The 20,096-nt window shown below is 44.8% G+C and overlaps 1 protein-coding gene across 2 annotated transcripts in view; it reads right to left on the reverse strand.

The window, feature by feature from the left end:
- PATJ (PATJ crumbs cell polarity complex component) overlaps nt 1-18,799 on the reverse strand; it is a 422,851-nt gene extending 404,052 nt beyond the window's left edge. For both annotated transcript variants that reach the window (XM_023187375.3, XM_023187368.3), the window contains exon 1: nt 18,547-18,799. The gene's annotated coding sequence lies outside the window, so the exon portion shown is untranslated. The remainder of the gene's footprint in view (nt 1-18,546) is intronic.
- Between the last annotated feature and the right edge of the window lie 1,297 nt (nt 18,800-20,096).

The following is a 20,096-nucleotide window of genomic DNA, read 5'->3' on the forward strand; positions in this document are numbered from 1 at the left end:
GGGAGGCCAGGGTAGGTGGATCACTTGAGGTCAAGAGCTGGAGAACAGCCTGACCAACATGGAAACCCCGTCTACTAAAAACACAAAAATTTGCTGGGCGTGGTGGTAGGCACCTATAATCCCAGTTACTTGGGAGGCTGAGGCAAGAGAATCACTTGAACCCAGGAGGGGGAGGTTTCAGTGAGCTGGGATCGTGTCACTGCACTCCAGCCTGGGCGACAGAGCGAGACTTTGTCCCAAAAACAAAAAACAAAAAACAAAAAAAACCAGCAATTAAAATGATGAAATAGGTCTGAATGTATTGAAAAGGGAATGAGGGGGGGAAAGGGTTAACAGCAAGCCTGTGGCTCACTCCTTCAGCTGCAGGGGTGTCCAATCTTTTGGCTTCCCTGGGCCACACTGGAAGAGGAGGATGGTCTTGGGCCACACATGAAATACACTAATGATAGCTGATGAGCTTTAAAAGAAAAATCTCATAATGTTTTAAGAAAGTTTATGAATTTGTGTCAGGCTGCATTCAAAGCCGTCCTGGGTTGGACAAGCTTGGGGGATTCCCTGCATGACAGCTGACTTACTAGCAAACATGATAAAGGTTTGTAATAGATAAGAAAGGGTCTCTTATTTTAAAATATCAGGATAGATCTGGTCTCCCTTAATTGCCTTCTGTAAATAATCTACGAATTTATGGATGTCTGGGGCATGGCTAGCTGGAAAACAGGAGATAATCACAGGCATTTTCTATTTGTGTAACTAAGAGACTAGAGAACTAGAGATTCCCCTTAGTAGGTTCAGTGGCTTTGGAGGCTGAGGCCAGAGAATTGCTTGAACCCGGAAGTTCGAGGCTACAGTGAGCTATGATTATGCCACTGTACTCCAGCCTGGGTGACAGAGGGAGACACTGACTCTTTAAAAAACTTGACATCATATCTAAAATGTTGAACCCTACTTTTCTACTTAACAGGAATGTTTATCTATGTAACAAAAAAGTCTGTATAATGTGTCTGTATTATACGAATTATATATCCTGATTTACTTAACCATAAAAAAACAATAACAACAACAACAAAAACGAGAGATTCCCAAAACAGAAAAGGCTTTCTTTAGGAAAAACATTGGTTAATCCAAAGCAAAAAATTGTGTCCCGAGGTTGAATTTTACTTCTGTAAACAAATTAAGAACTACAGTAGGGCTGGGCGTGGTGGCCCTACTGTAATCCCAGCACTTTGGGAGGCTGAGGTGGGCGGATCACTCGAGATTAGGAGTTTGAGACCAGCCTGGCCAACTTGGTGAAAACCTGTTTCTACTAAAAGTACAAAAATGAGCTGGGCGTGGTGGTGGGTGCCTGAAATCCCAGCTATTCGGGAGGCTGAGGCAGGGAATTGCTTGAACCCAGAAGGCGGAGGTTGCAGCAAGCCAAGGTAGTGCCATTGCACTCCAGCCTAGGCGACAAGAGCAAAACTTCATCTCAAAAAACAAACAAACTATAGTAACTCTATCATAAATACATGAAGAAGTGACTTCATATCAGTCATATATAACTGTTTTCAGTATGTTGATAATATGTCTGAATGCAGAAGAAAGTGAAATTCTTTGGAAGTTGTGCCTGCTGGCTGGGGGCTCCTCCAGGAAGGAATGCTCATCTGTGTCTGGCTTCTGCCTCTAACCTCTGAATCATGAGTAAGGTTTGGAGTTGGGTGAGATTTCACATTCATATGAAGATGCTTTGACAATTCAGCCCTTTGCATTAACACAGAGAAGTTATCCAATATGCACAACTGAATGAGGAAAACAGAGTTTCAGAATGAGTGCATTATTTTCGCATGTTTGTAAGAAAAAAAAAATGTGTGTGCGTAGGTTTCTAGAAGAAGAGTTAAGCCAAGCATGCTGGCATGTGCCTATAATCCCAGCTACTCAGGAGGCTGAGGTGGGAGGATCACTTGAGCCCAGGAGTTCAACATCAGCATGGTCAACATAGCTAGACACACATATCAAAAAAAAAAAAAGAGATTTAGAAAGATAGTCAATGTAGTAACAGTGATTACTTCTAGAAAGTAGATGTGAGGATGGAGAGATTTAAAAATTAAACTTTCCATTTTACAACTTTAAATGCTGCAGGTATTAATTTTATAATTTAAAAACTAGGGAGCCAGGCGTGGTGGCTCATGCCTCTAAACCCAGCACTTTAGGAGACGGAGGCAGGTGGATCGCTTGAGCCCAGGAGTTTGAAACCAGTCTGGATAACATGGCAAAACCCTGTATCTACATAAAATACAAAAATTAGCTGGGTGTGATGGCGCACACCTGTAGTCCCAGCCACTCAGGGGGCTGAGGTAGGAGGATTACCTGGGTTCAGGGAGGTTGAGGCTGCAGTGAGCTGAGATAGCGCCACCGTACTCCAGCCTGGGCAACAGCATGAGACTCTGTCTCAAAAAACAAAACTAAAAATAATGAAAAATAGGGCCCAATGCAGTGGCTCACACTTGTAATCCCAGCACTTTAGGAAGCCAAGGTGCAAGAATTGCGTGAGTTCAAGCAATTCAACACCAGCCTGGACCCAGTATCTACAAAATCTATATCTATAGTGAGACCCAGTATCTACAAAAAATTTTAAAATTAGCCAGGCCTGCTAACACATGCCTGTGTCCCAGCTACTCAGGAGGCTAAGGTGGGAGAATCGCTTGAGCCCAGAAGATCGAGGTTGCAGTGAACCATGATTGCACTACTGTACTCCAGTCTGGCAACAGAGCAAAATTGGAAAAAAAAAGTAAAAGTGACAAAAAAAAAAAATGATGGCTACGACAGTCTGCAAGCCACACAGTGGGAAAATTGTACTATAAGGCATACACACACAATAGCAGAGCAGAGGTGTGTACTATGTGCTAAGAAAAATCATAAAGAAAGAGTGACTAACCCTACCTAAAAAGTTTAGGAATACTGGAATGAGAACACAACAGAAAACTCTCTCATTGTAAATTAAAAAAACAGTCCGGGCATGGCAGCTCATGCCTGTTCCCAGCACTTTGGGAGGCTGAGGCGGGCAGATCACGAAGTCAGGAGTTCGAGATCAGTCTGGCCAATATGATGAAACCCCATCTCTACTAAAAATATAAAAAATTAGCCAGGCGTGGTGGCGTACACCTGTTGTCTCAGTTACTTGGGAGACAGAGGCGAGAGAATCACTTGAATCCAGGAGGAAGAGGTTGCAGTGAGCTGAGATCATGCCACTGCACTCCAGCCTGGGTGACAAAGCACCACTCTGTCTCAAAAACAAACCAAAAAAACAGGCCAGCAGCGGTGGCTCACACCTGTAATCTCAGCACTTTGGGAGGCCAAAGCATGGGGATCACCTGAGGTCAGGAGTTCAAGACCAGCCTGGCCAACATGGTGAAACCATCTCTACTGGCCAGGGGTGGTGGCTCATGCCTGTAATCCTAGCACTTTGGGAGGCTGAGGCGGGTGGATCACCTGAGATCAGGAGTTCGAGACCAGCCTGATCAACATGCCAAAAATACAAAATCAGCTGGGGGTAGTGGCACATGCCTGTAATCCCAGTTACTCGGGAGCCTGAGGCAGAAGAATTGCTTGAACTCAGGAGGCGGAGGTTGTGGTGAGCCAAGATCACGCCATTGCACTCCAGCCTGGGCGACAGAGCAAAATCCTGTCTCAGGAAAAAAAAAAGAAAAAAGAAACTCTGTCTCTACTAAAACTACAAACATTAGCCGGGTGTGGTGCCGGGCACCTGTAATCCCAGCTACTCAGGAGGGTGAAACAGGAGAATCGCTTGAACTCAGAAGATGGAGGTTGCAGTGAGCTGAGATCATACCACTGCACTCCAGCCTGGGCGATAGAGCGAGACTCCATCTCAAAAAAAAAAAAAAAAGATAAAGTAAAATAGCAAAAGTAGAGTGACCATCAGTCCTCGTTTGCTCTTGACAGCCTCAAGTCACACTTTACCCAGCATCATTATTAATAGTGCTGTATTTCACTCTCTTCGCTCTCCAAAGTGTCTCGGTTTAGGCCTGGCGCAGCGGCTCACGCCTGTAATCCCAACACTTCGGAAAGCCGAAGCGGGAGGATCACTTGAGGTCAGGAGTTGGAGACCAGTCTGGCCAATATGATGAAAACCTGTCTCTACTAAAAATACAAAACTCTGCCAGGCGTGGTGGCACATGCCTGCAGTCCCAGCTACTTGGGAGGCTGAGGCAGAAGAATCGCTTGAATCTGGGAGACGGAGGTTTCAGTGAACCGAAATCATGCACCGCACTCCAGCCTGGGTGACAGAAAGAGACTCTGTCTCCAAAAAAAAAAAAAAAAAAAAGTGTCCTGGTTTGAGTAATATATAAGGCTACCCCAGGTTAGTGGTTCTCAAACTTTAGCATGCATCAGAATCACCTGTAGGGCTTGTTATAACAGAAATTGCAGAGTCCCACCCTCAGAGTTTCTGATTCAGTAGGTTTGAGGTAGGCCTTGAAAATCTGCATTTCTAGCAAGTTCTCTGGTGACCCTGTGATGCTCCTAGACCAGAGACCACAACTGAAGAACCACTGCATACAGGAGCAAAAGTGCGTGACTTTCTATGAAAACAATAACTAGCTTTAAAGGACCTAATATAAGGTCTCTAGAAGTAGCAGAAAGAGGAAAAAAGACCACTATTACTCCAAGTATAAATTGCAAACTGATGCTTGGCCCATAAAAGCACAGGTATCGAAATTGAGAATGAACATTTAGAAACTTTCCTGCAATATGGCAGAGTAAAATGTCTTACATTTAGTAATAAAAGACTTGGCAGCCAGGTGCGGTGGCTCACACCTGCAATGCCAGTAGTTTGGAAGGCCGAGGCAGGTGGATCACCTGAGGTCAGGAGTTCAAGACTAACATGGAGAAACCCCCGTCTCTACTAAAAATACAAAAATTAGCCGGGTGTGGTAGCGGGTGCCTGTAATCCCAGCTACTTGGGAGGCTGAGGCAGGAGAACTGCTTGAACCCGGGAGGCAGAGGTTGCGGTGAGCCTGGATCACACCATTGCACTCCAGCCTGGGCAACAGAAAGTCCGTCTCAAAGGAAAAAAAAAAAAAAAAAAAAACTTGGCCTTATTTTGCATGTCTTTTTAAAATTTCATTTTTTCTAATAACTTATTTTACAAAAATATCAGTTCTTGAAAGATTATAGAGTGAGGAGCCTGATCTTTCACCACTGATAGTCTGAGCAGCACTGATTTAGATACAGTAATTTGAAGGGGTCCTTGTAAATAATGCTCAGCAGACTGGTCTTTATCCTTTTAGCAACAGGAAATAATTAAAGGCTTTTAAGCAGGGAAGTACTGAGTCCAGATTTCTATTTTTAAAAGGTAATTCTGATAATAGTATAGATTAGTGGTCTTCAAACTTTTTAAAACACACATTCCCATCAGTAAAAATGTGTTGGCCATGTATCTCAATTTATTTTAAAATAAACACATACTACTATACTAACATATGTTTTAAAACATAACATAGAAACTTGAGGGTAAGGTAAAAATGCTAAAGTTTTATTGTCATCTTCCTAAGCTCTTTTTTTTTTTTGAGACGGAGTCTCACTGTCGCCCAGGCTGGAGTGCAGTGGTGCGATCTCGGCTCACTGCAACCTCCACCTCCCGGGTTCAAGCAATTCTCTGCCTCAGCCTTCCAAGGAGTGGGGATTACAGGTGACCACCACTATACCCAGCTAATTTTTGTATTTTTAGTAGAGACGGGGTTTCACTATCTTGGCCAGGCTGGTCTTGAACTCCTGACCTGGAGACCAACCCACCTCGAACTCCCAAAGTGCTGGGATTACAGGCGTGAGCCATCGTGCCCTGCCATCTTCCTAACCTCTTAATGGATCATCTTGCACATTTTGGAGACCACAGGGGAGTATCCCTTGGTAAGGATTAAGGGTAGAAATTCGTTGGCCATCTACCTCTCTTATTTTATTCTATTTTCTTAGAAACAGAGTCTCATTATGTTGCCAGGCTGCATTTGAACTCCTGGGCTAAAGAGATCCTTCCGCCTCAGCCTCTTGAGTCGGTGGGACTATAGGTGCACACCATGAAACCCAAGTATGTGACTCATAATTAGTAAGCTTAAACTATGCCCACAAAGCAGGCCTGGAAAATTACAATTCCATGGTGTAAAGAAATGTCTAGGGAAGAAGATTAAAGCTCTACAAGTACATAAGGCCAGGCATGGTGGCTCATGCCTGTAATCCCAGGACTTTGAAAGGCCTACGTGGGTGGATCGCTTGAGCCCAGGAGTTTGAGACCAGCCTGGGCAACATAGCAAAATCCTGTATCTACAAAAAAAAAAATAGCCAGGCATGGTGGCAAAGCTGTAGTTTCAGTTATTTGGGAGGCTGAGGTGGGAGAATCACCTGAGCCCAGGAAATTGAGGGTACAGTTAGCTGTGATAAAAAAGAGTATATGGGCCGGGCGCGGTGGCTCAAGCCTGTAATTCCAGCACTTTGGGAGGCCGAGACGGGCGGATCACGAGGTCAGGAGATCGAGACCATCCTGGCTAACACGGTGAAACCCCGTCTCTACTAAAAAATACAAAAAACTAGCCGGGCGAGGTGGCGGGCGCCTGTAGTCCCAGCTACTCGGGAGGTTGAGGCAGGAGAATGGCGGGAACCCGGGAGGCGGAGCTTGCAGTGAGCTAAGATCCAGCCACTGCACTCCAGCCCTGGCAACAGAGCGAGACTCCGTCTCAAAAAAAAAAAAAAAAAAAAAAAAAAGAGTATATGACAAGAGAAGGAAGAAACACAAGTAACTCTGCAACTCACTGTCCGTCAAACAGCACTCAGGCTAAATGGAACCTAAGTCTCACTCAGGGTATGGTCACAGGAAATCTTTGGTCATTCAAACTTGACCTGTTTAGTTAAGAAACCAACAGGGCTTATGGAGGGGGATTTCAACTTTGTTGACATGGTAAAACTGAGTCTAACTTGTCATAGATAGGCTACCTACAATTGGTCACAGCTAGAAATTAAGATGCCACATTGTACTACTGTCCTCATAGTTGGACAGCCTCCAGAGAAGGAGAACTTTATTATGCTTGGGAGTTTCCACTCCATCACTGATCAACAGAGTTTCTGCCATGAATTTTTCATATCTGGTTCACTGTAGAATGTGATTGAAGGAAATTATTATAATATTGTGGCTTTTTAAAACCCAAGGCCTAGGCCAATGCCAATTAATGAAGCATTTGAAGAGAGATAGAAATTTAATTTTAAATTAAATTATATTCTCTATTTTATTTATTATATATATTTTATTAAACTCTTGATCTGATTAAGATAAAAAACTTAATAAATAAAATATATAGGCCAGGCATGGTGGCTCACGTCTGTAATCCCAGCACTTTGGGAGGCCGAGGCAGGTGGATCACCTGAGGTCTGGAGTTCGAGACCAGCCTGGTCAACATGGTGAAACCCCATCTCTACTAAAAATACAAAAATCAGCTGGGCGTGGTGATGCGTGCCTGTAATTCCAGCTACTTGGGAGGCTGAGGCAGGAGAATTGCTTGAACCGGGGAGGTGGAGATTGCAGTGAGCCGAGACTGCAGTGAGCCAAGATCATACCACTGCACTCCAGCCTGGTGACAGAGCAAGACTTTGTCTCAAAAAGAAAAAAAATAAAATATATATAATAGAATCAAGAATTTAGGCAAAGTAAGGATTCTGCAAAACACGCTTTTTGAGCTCCCAGCACCTCACAAGAATGTAACTCCCCACGGATTTACTAAGACATATGATATGTCTAAGCTGAAATTTGGGGAGAAAAAGATCACTTGCAATCTCTCTGGGAAAGAACAGGTGTTCAGCCTCTAACCACACCTGTGAATTGGGCAGGTCACCATTAAACCACACATAAGTCCCCAGTGGGAATTTTCCAGAGCTCATTGAACCAAGGAGTTGGAAGAATCAATGAGCAAGTGTAAATATAATCATATTTATGCTTATCAATATCAAGTGCAAATATCAATGTCAAGCGTAAATATAGTCATGATTTCTGAAGTTATTCAAAAATTGAAGCTTTAAGTTTCTATTGTTTCCTTTGCAGTACAAAGCTCAGGATGTGTCTAATTATCATTCTTTTGTCCTCAAAGTTCAGCATTTAGGAAGTACTGATTAAATGATAAACAAATTTTCCTAGCCAAAGAATAATGGTTGCTCTTCACCAGTACTTCAAATAAATACATCTGCTGCTATACAAATGCAGATTCAAGTCAGGTGTCCTAGCCTTGTGTTCCTACCAAATGACAAGACCTTTTCCCAACACTTTAAATATAAAAATACTATATTTTGGACCACTATATCCCTGGAATTTTGGAAACATATATAAATTCCAGAACAATCCTGACATTGCTTAGGCTTAAGCCTAAGCAATGTTTAAATCCTCCTGATAGTGAACATTCAGGAAATGTTGAAGTTGCAAGACACAACTTTAAATTCAGAATCTGAAATAAAAACTTGTGAATAGTGCTTCAATGAACATAAATAAATTTTTTTTAAATGAAATGAAGGCTGGGCGCCATGGCACATGCCTGTAATCCCAACACTTCAGGCGGCCGAGGCGGGCGGATCACAAGGTCAGGAGTTTTTGACCAGCCTGGCCAACATGGTGAAACTCCGCCTCTGCTAAAAATACAAAAATTAGCTGGGCGTGGTGGCAGGTGCCTGTAATCCCAGCTACTCGGGAGGCTGAGGCAGAAGAATCACTTGAACCTGGGAGGCAGAGGATGCAGTGAGCCGAGATGGTGCCACTACACTCCAGCCTGGGTGACAGAGCAAGACCCTGTCTCAAAAAAAAAAAAAAAAAGAAATGAAAACAGAGTCAGTTTTTCAGAATAATTCAGTTAACTCACGCTAATTTTCTCATTAAACTATTCAAAGTTAACCAATGCATATCAATACTCTGCCTATAACTTGGCCACTTTTGTAGGAACAAAGTTAAACTGTTATATGGTAGCCTTCTTTTATTATTTTTAGTTTGTGAGATGGAGTTTTGCTCTTGTTGCCCAGGCTGGAGTGCAATGGCGCAATCTTGGCTCACTGGAACCTCTGCCTCCCAGATTCAGGCAATTCTCCTGCCTCAACTTCCCGAGTAGCTGGCATTACAAGTATTAGCCACCACGCCTGGCTAATTTTGTATTTTTAGTAGAGATGGGGTTTTCCCATGTTGGTCAGGCTGGTCTCAAACTCCCAACTTCAGGTGATCCACCTGCCTTGGCCTCCCAAAGTGCTGGAATTACAGGTGTGAGCCACCACACCCAGCCCTTTTTTTTTTTTTTTTTTTTTGAGATAGGGTCTCACTCTGTTGCCCAGGCTGGAGTGCAGTGGTGCGATCTTGGCTCACTGTAACCTCCACCTCCCAGGTTCAAGCAATTCTCCTGCCTCAGCCTCCCTAGTAGCTGAGACTACAGGTATGCACCACCACACCTGGCTAGTTTTTGTATTTTTAGTAAAGGCGGCTTTCCCCATGTTGATCAGGCTGGTATTGAACTCCTGTCCTCAGATGTTCCACCTGCCTCAGCCTCCTAAAGTGCTGAAATTACAGGCTAGAGACACCACACCCTGTCTGTGGTAGGCTTCTGTATTCTGGTTGGTAGCAGCTTTCTCCAACGAGCAACAATGACAAAAAAATCTGGGCAATTTTCACACTTAGAGGTCTCTGATCATGTAGCCAGTCCCCATTAACAAGACCTGGGCATTCATACTATTCACTAATGATTCGTTTCCACCTCAAAAATGCTGTTCAATTTTACCCATACTGCAGACTGTGCACTCCCAACTTCTCCCCAGAAATTATGGTCACATCAGGAGTCGGGCATGGTGGCTCACGCCTGTACTCCCAGCACTCTGGAAGGCCAAGGCAGGTGGATCACTTGAGGTCAGGAGTTTGAGACCAGCCTGGCTAACATGGTGAAACCCCGTCTCCACTAAAAATACAAAAATTAGCCAGGTGTCGTGGTGCACACCTGTAATCCCAGCTATTTGGGAGGCTGAGGCAGGAGAATCACTTGAATCCATGAGACAGAGGAAGCAGTGAGTGGAGATCATACCACTGCACTCCAGCCTGGGCAACAGAGTGAGCCTCCATCTCAAAAAAATAAAAGGTAAAATAAAAAAGGGAAAGGGATGCTATGAAAAAAGGTAACAACAAAGCAAGGAAACATAGATGCCATTGGAGAGAGTTAATTTTATGGGGAAGGGGTTCCACTGTTAGTGACCGTTTAGTAGATAACTACTTTAAAAATGAGAGAATACTTCACATTTTAAATGGAGGGAACATTTACAACCTGACCTTCAACATTCACTTAACTCATCTCCCTCTTCTACCACACTATGTCCTGGAACTTCATTAGAAGCTCCAAAAAACAGGCCCGGCGCTGTGGCTCATGCCTGTATCCCAGCACTTTGGGAGGCCGATGAGGGCAGAACACCTGAGGTTGGGAGTTCAAGACCAGCCTGACCAACATCGAGAAACCCCCTGTCTCTACTAAAAATACAAAAATATTTGCCAGGTGTGGTCATGGGCGCCTGTAATCCCAGCTACTCAGTAGCAGCAGTAACAGGAGAATCACCTGAACCCAGGAGGTGGAGTGGTAAGCCGAGATCACACCATTGCACTCCAGGCTGGGCAAAAGTAGTGAAACTCCATCTCAAAAAAAAAGCTCCAGAAAATAACCCTAAGGGAGACCAGGCAGAAGCCCTGCCCACCAACCCCTATTGTCAAAGCCACATTTACTAATTATTAATAATGGAAGCTAAAGTGAAATGAAACTGACCTGTCCCTGAAAGCCCACAGACCCAGGCCTAAAAGCTATCCACCAAACCAAGCAAGGCGTGCAGAAGGTCAAAGCAAGGGCAGGACCTTGGTCTGCTTTGGTTCTAAGAATGCAACCTACATTAGAGAATGTTAATCTCACAGTGGTTCCATTAACTTCTTTGAACTATGAGGCAGCTTCCCAAATGCAAGCAATCAATATAGACAAAATTCAAATGTGAAATTCTTAAAACACACATTGTCCTGGTTTACAATATTATTGTTCAGCAGATTTTTAAACTTTATATAAATTACATCATACTGTATACTTATTCTTCAGCAACTTGCTATTTTAAGGTCAACTTTACATTTTTAAGATTTATTCATCTGTTATCCCAGCACTTTGGGAGGCCAAGGCAAGCAGATCACTTGAGCCACAGTTTGAGACCAGCCTGGGCAACATGGCAAGACCCCATCTTGACAAAAAATTTAAAAATTAGCCAGATGTGGTGGCACACACCTGTACTCCCAGCTACTTGGGAGGCTGAGGTAGGAGGATCAATTGAGCCCAGGATGTCTAGGCTGCAGTGAGGCATGATCACACCACTGCACTCCACAGCCTGGGCGACAGAGTGAGACCCTGTCTCCAAAAAAAAAAAAACCAGGCTGGGGTTGGGGGTGTTACTCATGATGATATAAGCAGTTCCTCCTCAGCCACTGTAACAACTAAGTAACATTTCGACAGAAGGAATACATACTTTCTTCACCCAATCTCCTGTTGGTGAGAATTTAGATCATTTCTTATTGGTCACTAACACAAAAACAGGATTAGAACTAAATGTCTACTTCAATAATCAACTTTTTGCCAGCCGATTCAATAGCCAATTATCGAAATACAGGAAATTCTATAGCCTATGAGCTTTGAAATCTCTGTGGGCCAATTGTTTAAATCTCCCTACACCTCAGTCCCCTTGTTTGTAAAAGCGAGTTAATAAAAATTACTTCATGCCTGGGCGCAGTGGCTCACACCTGTAATCCCAGCACTTTTGGAGGCTGAGGCGGGGGAATCATGAGGTCAGGAGTTCGAGACCAGCCTGGCCAACATGGTGAAACCCATCTCTACTAAAAATGCAACAAGAGCGAAATTCTGTTTAAATTAAAAAAAAAAAAAAAAAAAAGAAAGCTGGGCATGGTGTTGGGCACCTGAATCCCAGCTACTTGGGAGGCTGAGGCAGGAGAATTGCTTGAACCCAGGAGATGCAGGCTGCAGTGAGCCAAGATAGCGCCACAGCATTCCAGCCTGGGTGACAGGGCGAGAGTCCATCTCAGGGGAAAAAAAGAAAAAAAATTACTTCATATGTATGTTGAAAAGACTAAAGAGCATAATTTAGAGCATTTGGCCTAGCACACGGTACACATTCAACAAATGATAGCTACTATTAGCATCTCTTTTCAATCAAAATGATTTAAAACATGGCAAAACTCCATCTCTACAAAAACTAAAACTAGCTGAGCATGGTAGTGCATGCCTGTAGTCCAGGCTGAGGTGGGAGGAACCCTCGCGACCAGGAGGTCAGGGCTAGTGAACCATGATCATGGCACTGCAAAAGCTAATAATTAAATTATTGTAGCAGAGATTTTAGTGTGTAATCAGTAAGTTAGTTTTGAGAAGACTAAAAAATAAAATGTTTCACCATTGTAGTGAGTACAAGGGAGGAGGTTATAGAGAGGACCTATAATTTGGAGTATTAATCCATTTACATGGCCAGGTGCGGTGGCTCACGCCTATAATCATAGCACTTTGCGGGGCTGAGGTAGGTGGATCGCTTGAGGTCAGAAGTTCAAGACCAGCCTGGCCAACATGGTGAAACCCCATCTGTACTAAAAATACAAAAAATTAGCCAGACATGGTGGCGCATGCCTGCAGTTCCAGCTACTCAGGAGGCTGAGGCAGGAGAATGGCTTAAACCTGGGAGGCAGAGGTTGGAGTGAGCGGAGATCAAGACACTGCACTCCAGCGTGGGCAACAGAGCAAGACTCGTCTCAAAAAAAAAAAATAATAATAATAATAAAAGGCATTATACACATAAGAGTGTAACTGCTTTGGTAAACTAAACCCTCTTAAGAATAAACATATTCAGATCAGTGGCTCATGCTTGTAATTCCAGCACTTTGGGAGGCTGAGGTGGGTGTATCATGAGGTCAGAAGTTTGAGACCAGCCTGAGCAACATGGTGAAACCCCGTTTCTACTAAAAATGCAAAAATTAGCAGGGCATGGTGGCACACGCCTGTAATCCCAGCTACTTGGGAGACTGAGGCACGAGAGTCACTTGAACCCAGGAGGCGGCTCCAGCCTTTGCAACAGAGTGAAACTCTGTCTCAAATAATAAAAATAAGATATTTTAGTTTCCTTTACAAGACATCTGTTCAAAATATTGTGTGTATTGTGCATTTACAGCACATTTCAATCCTAAGTAACCCAATATAAAGTGGCCCATGCCCATATGTGAGAGTGGCTTACTGTAGTAAAGTTTTAATCTATACCTTTTCAGAAAGATTCTTGTTTTGTTTTTGTTTTTTCTTCCTCCACCGTGTTTTTAGAAAAGAATTCTTTATCAATTCAGCTCATATGGTCTCTATGCCTTTTCTTAAAGTAACTATCTGAGTAAGAGCACTCACAAACTTGAGTTCTTCCCAATGAAAAAATCACAACTCCATAATTTTACTGGAATTAAACATAAGGGAGGAACGAAAAGCAGGAGAATAATAGCTTACAGATTACGAGACACATTCTTGAACATTATTTTCTTTCAACCTCGCCAAATCTCTATAAGGCAGACCATTTGCAAATGGGACCAGATTCTGGAGGACCAGAATTAAATGACTAGTCAAGCATTACCTGGTAAGTGGACCCAATTCCCTGTCTCCAAACTTTACTGGCTGGACAGCTGTACAAACACAAAAAATAAGTGAGCTTCACATCTTCAGCATCGATCTATCCCACTGACTTAAAAGGAAGGGTATTGACAGGCACTAAACTTCTCCCCATTTGCACCAGAACCTAAAATAAGGGCTTTAAAAAAGGCATCCAAATCTACACAAAACCCTAAGGAAAAAAACATAGCAATGGTCATGGAAATACCAAGGCAGATCGGTCCCGTTTCTCAAAAACCTAACCAAGTTGGCTCACCAAGGGGAGCAAAGCCTTAAGTGAACAAATTAAATCCCACTTTGGCTTCCCCAACCTAATGTATTCTTGTTAAACTTTAACAAAGCAAGTAAATTCAGACTTCTGGCGGTTCAGTGTAAGGATAATGATTAAATGCTGTTAGGTAAAAATGCAATTGTAAGAACTAGAAAATACTGAGCCACTGTCTCAGAATCACAAGGTTCTAAATGCGAATTCACTATGAGAACATATATACAGATTTTTCTCTTTAACTTTAAAAATGCAATCTGAAAGAAAATACATCCTAATGTTATTAGTGGTTACCTCTCAATAGTAGATAGTTTGTGTACTTTTAGTTTCTTTTTTGAAAATTTTCTCCAATTTTTCTACAATGAATATGTTAGCTTTATAGTTACAGAAATATTAATGCATGGCTTAAACTTATTACGGTTTCATTAAATGCAGAAGAGAGCTTAATACAATTTCTATTCAGCTTTAAACACAACTATTCTTCTGATGGGAAATCCATTTTATGTGACCTCCTTGTGATATTGTATATTGGTTTTCATCTGTGGTTCCTGGCTCATAACTCCCATGACTCTTGTTACAGTCTTTTGTTACACTGGTGGGGCGCTTTAGGTCTCAGAAGCAGTCCTCAGAAAACAGAAATCTCTCTGACACTCTCCTGCCCCTCCTTTCATCTGCTCCTTTTTCTCCCCAAGGCAGGACTCTAATCTTCCCCTGCTTTTCCATCTTGAAGCTGGCTGTAAAGAAATTCTCTGGGCTGGAAGGGTGGTTCACGCCTGTAAGTCTAACACTTTCACAGGCCAAGTCGGGAGGACAGCTTGGGACCAGCAGCTCGAGACCAGCCTGAGCAATATAGCAAGACCCAGTCTCTACTAAAAATTTTTTAAAAGAGGCCAGGCGTGATGGCTCACATCTGTAATCCCAGCACTTTGGGAGGCCTAGTCGGGCAGATCTCTTGAAGTCAGGAGTCCGAGACCAGCCTGGCCAACATGGCAAAATCCTGTCTCTACTAAAAATACAAAAAAAAAAAAAAATTATCTGGTCATGGGGGCGCACGCCCCCACATAGTTGTGAGGCTGAGCCAGGAGAATCGCTTGAACCAAAGGAGTTGAAGGTTGCAGTGAGTGGAGATGGCAGTACTGCACTTCAGCCTGAGCAACAGAGTAAGGCTCTGTCTCAAAAATAAATAAATAAAATGAATAAAAATTTTTAAAAATAAAAATAATTGCCAGGTCTGGTGGCTCATGCCTGTAATCCCAGCACTTTGGGAGTCCAAGGCAGGTGGATCGCCTGAGGTCAGGAGTTCGAGGCCAGCATGGTGAAACCCCATCTCTACTAAAAATACAAAAATTAGCCAGGTGTGGTGGCAGGCACCTGTAATCCAAGCTACTCGGGAAGCTGAGGCAGGAGAAGCACTTGATCCTGGGAGGTGGAAGTTGAAGTGGGCCAAGATAGCACCATTGCACTCCAGCCTGGGCAACAGAGCAAGACTCTGTCTCTAAATTAATTAATTAATTAATTAAAATTAAAATAATTTTGGCTAGGTGCAGTGACTGACGCCTGTAATCCCAGCACTTTGGGAGGCCAAGACAGGTGGATCACTTGAGGTCAGGAGTTCGAGACCAGCCCGGCCAATATGGTAAAACCCTGTCTCTACTAAAGATACAAAAATTAGCCAGGCATGGTGGCACAGGCCTGTAATCCCAGCTACCCAGGAGTCTGAGGCAGGAGAATCACTTGAACCCGGCAGGCAGAGGTTGCAGTGAGCTGAGATCACGACACTGCACTCCAGCCTGGGCAGCAGAGCAAGACTCTGTCTCTAAATAAATAAATATTTTTTAAAATTATCTGACCTCCCTTGTCTGACTGTAGGTCGTAAGAACCCCATAAGAAGGTGTCCTGCCCATATTCTGGAGGAAGGAATGCTACAGAGAGGCCAAGGAAAATCTGAACAGATAGGCATTGCTGGGTTTCCCCTACTCCATGCTTCAATTATGTCTACCCAGTGAAGTCTCCATAAAAAGCCCAAGAAAATGGGGTAGGGAGAGCTTCTCAATATCTGAATACATGGGAGGTTCCTGGAGTGTGGTATGCCCCTTCTCATACCTCACGCTATGCATCTCTTCCTCTTGTATCGTCTGTAATATTCTTAATAATAAACTAGTAATAAACCTAAATAAGTGTTTTCTTGAGTTCTGTGAGCTGCTCTAGCAAATTAACCAAACCAGAGGAGGGGGTTATGGGATTCCCAATTTATAGGTGGTTAGTCAGAAAGCCAGGGTAAAACAATCTAGGACTTGTGATTGGCATCAGAAGTGGGGGCAGTCCTATGGGATCTGACACTATCCCCAGGTAGACAGTATCAGAATCGAACTGGAAGATGCTCAGCTATTGTTTGATGCAGAACTGATTGCCCCACACATTTATTTGGTCACAGAAATCTTCAGTGTTGATTGTAGTGGTGTGAGAGCAGAGGAAAAAGTTTGTGTTTTTCCTCTTACCCCTAATAGGATCTGGACTAGTAAGGGCAAATCTCTTCAGAACTCATTTTATAAGTTCTAAGTTCTATCCATAAGTATTTCCATATTTATTAACTTTCTTATTATCTTTGTGAAAGTTGCAGATACCAGGCCAAAATCACTTTTTCTCAGACCCAAACAAACTAGAGATAAAGAGCAAGAGGGAGAAAGCTCATGCTTGCATATCTGAGATAAAGATCATCTCAAGAAACTAAAATAACCCCCTAAGAAATTCTTTCTTTAGGAATGCAGTAATTCAGATAAGATAAGATAAGATCAGATCATCTTTTTTCCTTTTTTTTTTTTTTTTTCTTTTTTGAGGCAGGGTTCTTGCTCTGTCACCCAGGCTGGAGTGTAGTGGTGCAAACGCCACTCACCGCAGCCTCCATCTCCTGGGCTCAAGCAATTCTCCTGCCTCAACCTCCCGACACACCTGACTATTTTAAAAGTTTTCTCTGTAAAGGCAGCCATGTTGCTCAGGCTGGTCTCCAACTCTTGGCCTCAAGCGATCCTCCTGCCTAAGCGATCCTCCTGCCTAAGCCTCCTAAGTTAGCTGAGATAACAGGCATGAGGCAGGGTGCCAGGCCTGATAAGATGCTCTCCATAACACCTGCGCAGTAATGGCATCCTCGACAATGGCCAACTCTGACTTTGAGTATGCAAAACCAATAAACTCTGTTTTCAAGCAGCTTATCTGCACTTATTTTGCCAATAAAAGTTTCCCTTTACTCCCCCCTCTTACATGCATATATGGCTTGCCAGGGCTGTGCCCCTTGGGCTATAATCCTCATGTCTCATTCCCAAATAAATTCAACATATTTGGAGTGTTTTGTTGTTGTTGTTAACAACATCTTAAAGGCCATTAGGGGCCCTAAAAACATCAAAACTCACTTTAGCTAAAAGGCTCAATCTCACCTAACATTTTCTAATGCTGCAAACAGATTTAAGTTTTTAACTGCTGCCCCTGCCTCCACTTCTTTCAAATAGATGTGTGCAAATCAATTGGCCGCCAATAGGAATTTAGCCCAGAATGTGGTAGTATCATCCTCAGTGGAATCGACATTGTCCTTCAGGGTTTCCAAAGGCTTCTTCATTCATTTAAGAAACACTTGTGGCGCACCTACCATTAGCCAGACCCTAAATGCAGTCGAGAAATAAGGCCCTGAAAGGGGCACCCTCTAAATGGCAGAGGCAAGTCAGTAAACAACAAACTCGAATCCAAAGTGCAAGAGTCACTTGGAAATATGACAAAGTGCCAGGTGAAGCGGTGTTCACTTAATTCGGCCCGCGTACGGGACCACTGAGGCGCTTTGGAGGGTGGGAGTGATCTGAAAACGCTTTTCTGAGCTTGATTTAAAAGCAGGAATCCAAGAATTTCCCCTAAGGCTGGAAGCACTTTCCGACAGAACCTCCCCATCTACGCAGCAAGGCTGGCAGAGCCCAGGGCTTGACCGCTGGTTTGGGAACCTCCGCTACCGGACGCGGCCGAGCCCAAGTCGCCCACTCAGCCTGGCTCTGAGCACCCCCTCCTCTTTGTCCCCTCACCCCGTTCCCTCCTTCCACGGCCACCGATGGAGGGAAAGACTCCGCCCACCTCTGGGAGCGAAACATGGGCACCGATCTGGGCGCAAAATCGGATCCGTGCCACCCCCGAATACCAGTGGGCCGAGATTTGAGGCCCGAAAGGCCTGGGGAGGCGGGGCGGCACCCCTCCCTGCCCGCGGCCTCGGCGAGCCCTGCGCGGCGGGGCGGGGACCACCGTGGGGTCACCCGGGCCCGACGCAGGAGGACGGCGCCCCCGCCCCGCCTCCCGGGCCAGCGCGGGCGCACGCAGCAGACGCCCCATCCCAGCCGCGGCCCCTCTGAGCGCCCAGCGGCGCCCTCCTCCTCCGGCTCCCACCCACTCCAGGCAGGCGGGCGGGCGGGGAAAGCGCCGACACAGGGCAGGCAGGCCCGGGAAGCCAGCGAGGGAGCTGCGCCTGGCCGGCCTCCAGGCGCGGGGAACCCCAGGGGCAAGTGCGCACCGCACAGCCGGGACCCCACGCTTTACCTGGTGCGCTGGAGGAGCAGGTGGGAGCCAGGGTCGGGCGGCCTCGGCGTCGGCCCTGCCTCACCTGGGCGGAAGTGAGAGGCCTAGGGTGGCCGCGCCTCACCTGGCAGGCCCTCCCCTCGCCCCGACTCTCCCCGCCCGGGGCGGGGCGCCGGGGTGGCGCGGGGGCGGGGGAGGGAGCCCGGGGCTGAGGGAGGCGGGCCCCAAGGAGGGAGGACGGTTGCCCTGGCTGTTTCTGTGCAGGTGAATTCCTGCAGGGCGCGGGATGGCCAAGGGCCTGGGAAAAGTGGGCTGTGGGAGCTGGGGAGCGGATGAGACCGCGCTTGGTGGGGACAGCCGGCACTGACGGGGAGGGAGATCCGGACAGACCGGTGTGGTTGGAGGCCTGCGTGGAGAGCGAGACCCAAGATCCAGGAAATTGGGGAGGATATCAATGAAAGCGTTGGGTCAACCGCTTAACACCTTGCCTTTTTGCCCCTTTCCTTTCTTGTTCTCTCATCCCTCGTTTTCTATATCCGCTGACGCAAAATAAAGTATTCTAAAACGTGTAAATGTGGGAGTCATTATTTTCTTCTCATTTAGTGGAAGGAAGAAATCCAGCAGTATTTGCCTGCTGTATGCTGGGTGCTAGCTTATGCAATATCTCAATTACTCTCTGAAGAAACTAATGAGGAAACCGTGCACCAGGTAGGTTGACTGGCCCAAAGTTTGGAACACAGGCAAGACATTTTGACTCTAAATACAGTGATGATTTCACTATACATTAATTTTCTTTTATTTGTGTATCACACCTTCAAGAAAAATATACCCCGATGGTATTCTTCCACTCCCTTTAATAACTTTAGACTTTTGATGATAGGGGTTTTACTTGCCTGATACAGTCCACACATTAACGATAAAGAGAATCAGTCTTCAGGTATCTTATTCATAGAGTACATACAGTAATTGTTAAACACTGTGATTGACTCTGGGAAGATGTGTAAAATGGTATCCCTGTCCCCAGGAAGATGAGGAATAGATACAAAACAACTACAACATGAAGACTTTTAGACCGGGCACTGTGGCTCACGCTTGTAATCCCAGTACTTTGGAAAGCCCAGGCGGGTGGATCACCTGAGGTCAGGAGTTCGAGACCAGCCTGACCAATACAATGAAACCCCATCTCTACTAAAAATACAAAAATTAGCCGGGCGTGGTGGATGCCTGTAGTCCCTCTACACAGAAGGCTAAGGCAGGAGAATCACTTGAACCCAGGAGGCAGAGGTTGCAGTGAGCTGAGATCCTGCCACTGCACTCCAGCCTGGGTGACAGAGAGAGACTCCACTGCAAAAACAACAACAACAACAACAAAAATGAGCCTGGAGTGGTGCCCTGAGCTTGTAGTCCCAGCTACTCTGTGGGGCTGACGTCGGAGGATCACTTGAGCCCAGGGGTTCAAGACCAGCCTGGGCGACAGAGCAAGACTCCGTCTCAAATAAATAAATAAATAAATAAAATTAAGATCATGCACTTGGTGCTTTATAGTTTGCTTCCTTGTTTTAAAAGAAATG

Source organism: Piliocolobus tephrosceles, chromosome 1, assembly GCF_002776525.5.
Source record: "Piliocolobus tephrosceles isolate RC106 chromosome 1, ASM277652v3, whole genome shotgun sequence".
Lineage (NCBI taxonomy): Eukaryota > Metazoa > Chordata > Mammalia > Primates > Cercopithecidae > Piliocolobus > Piliocolobus tephrosceles.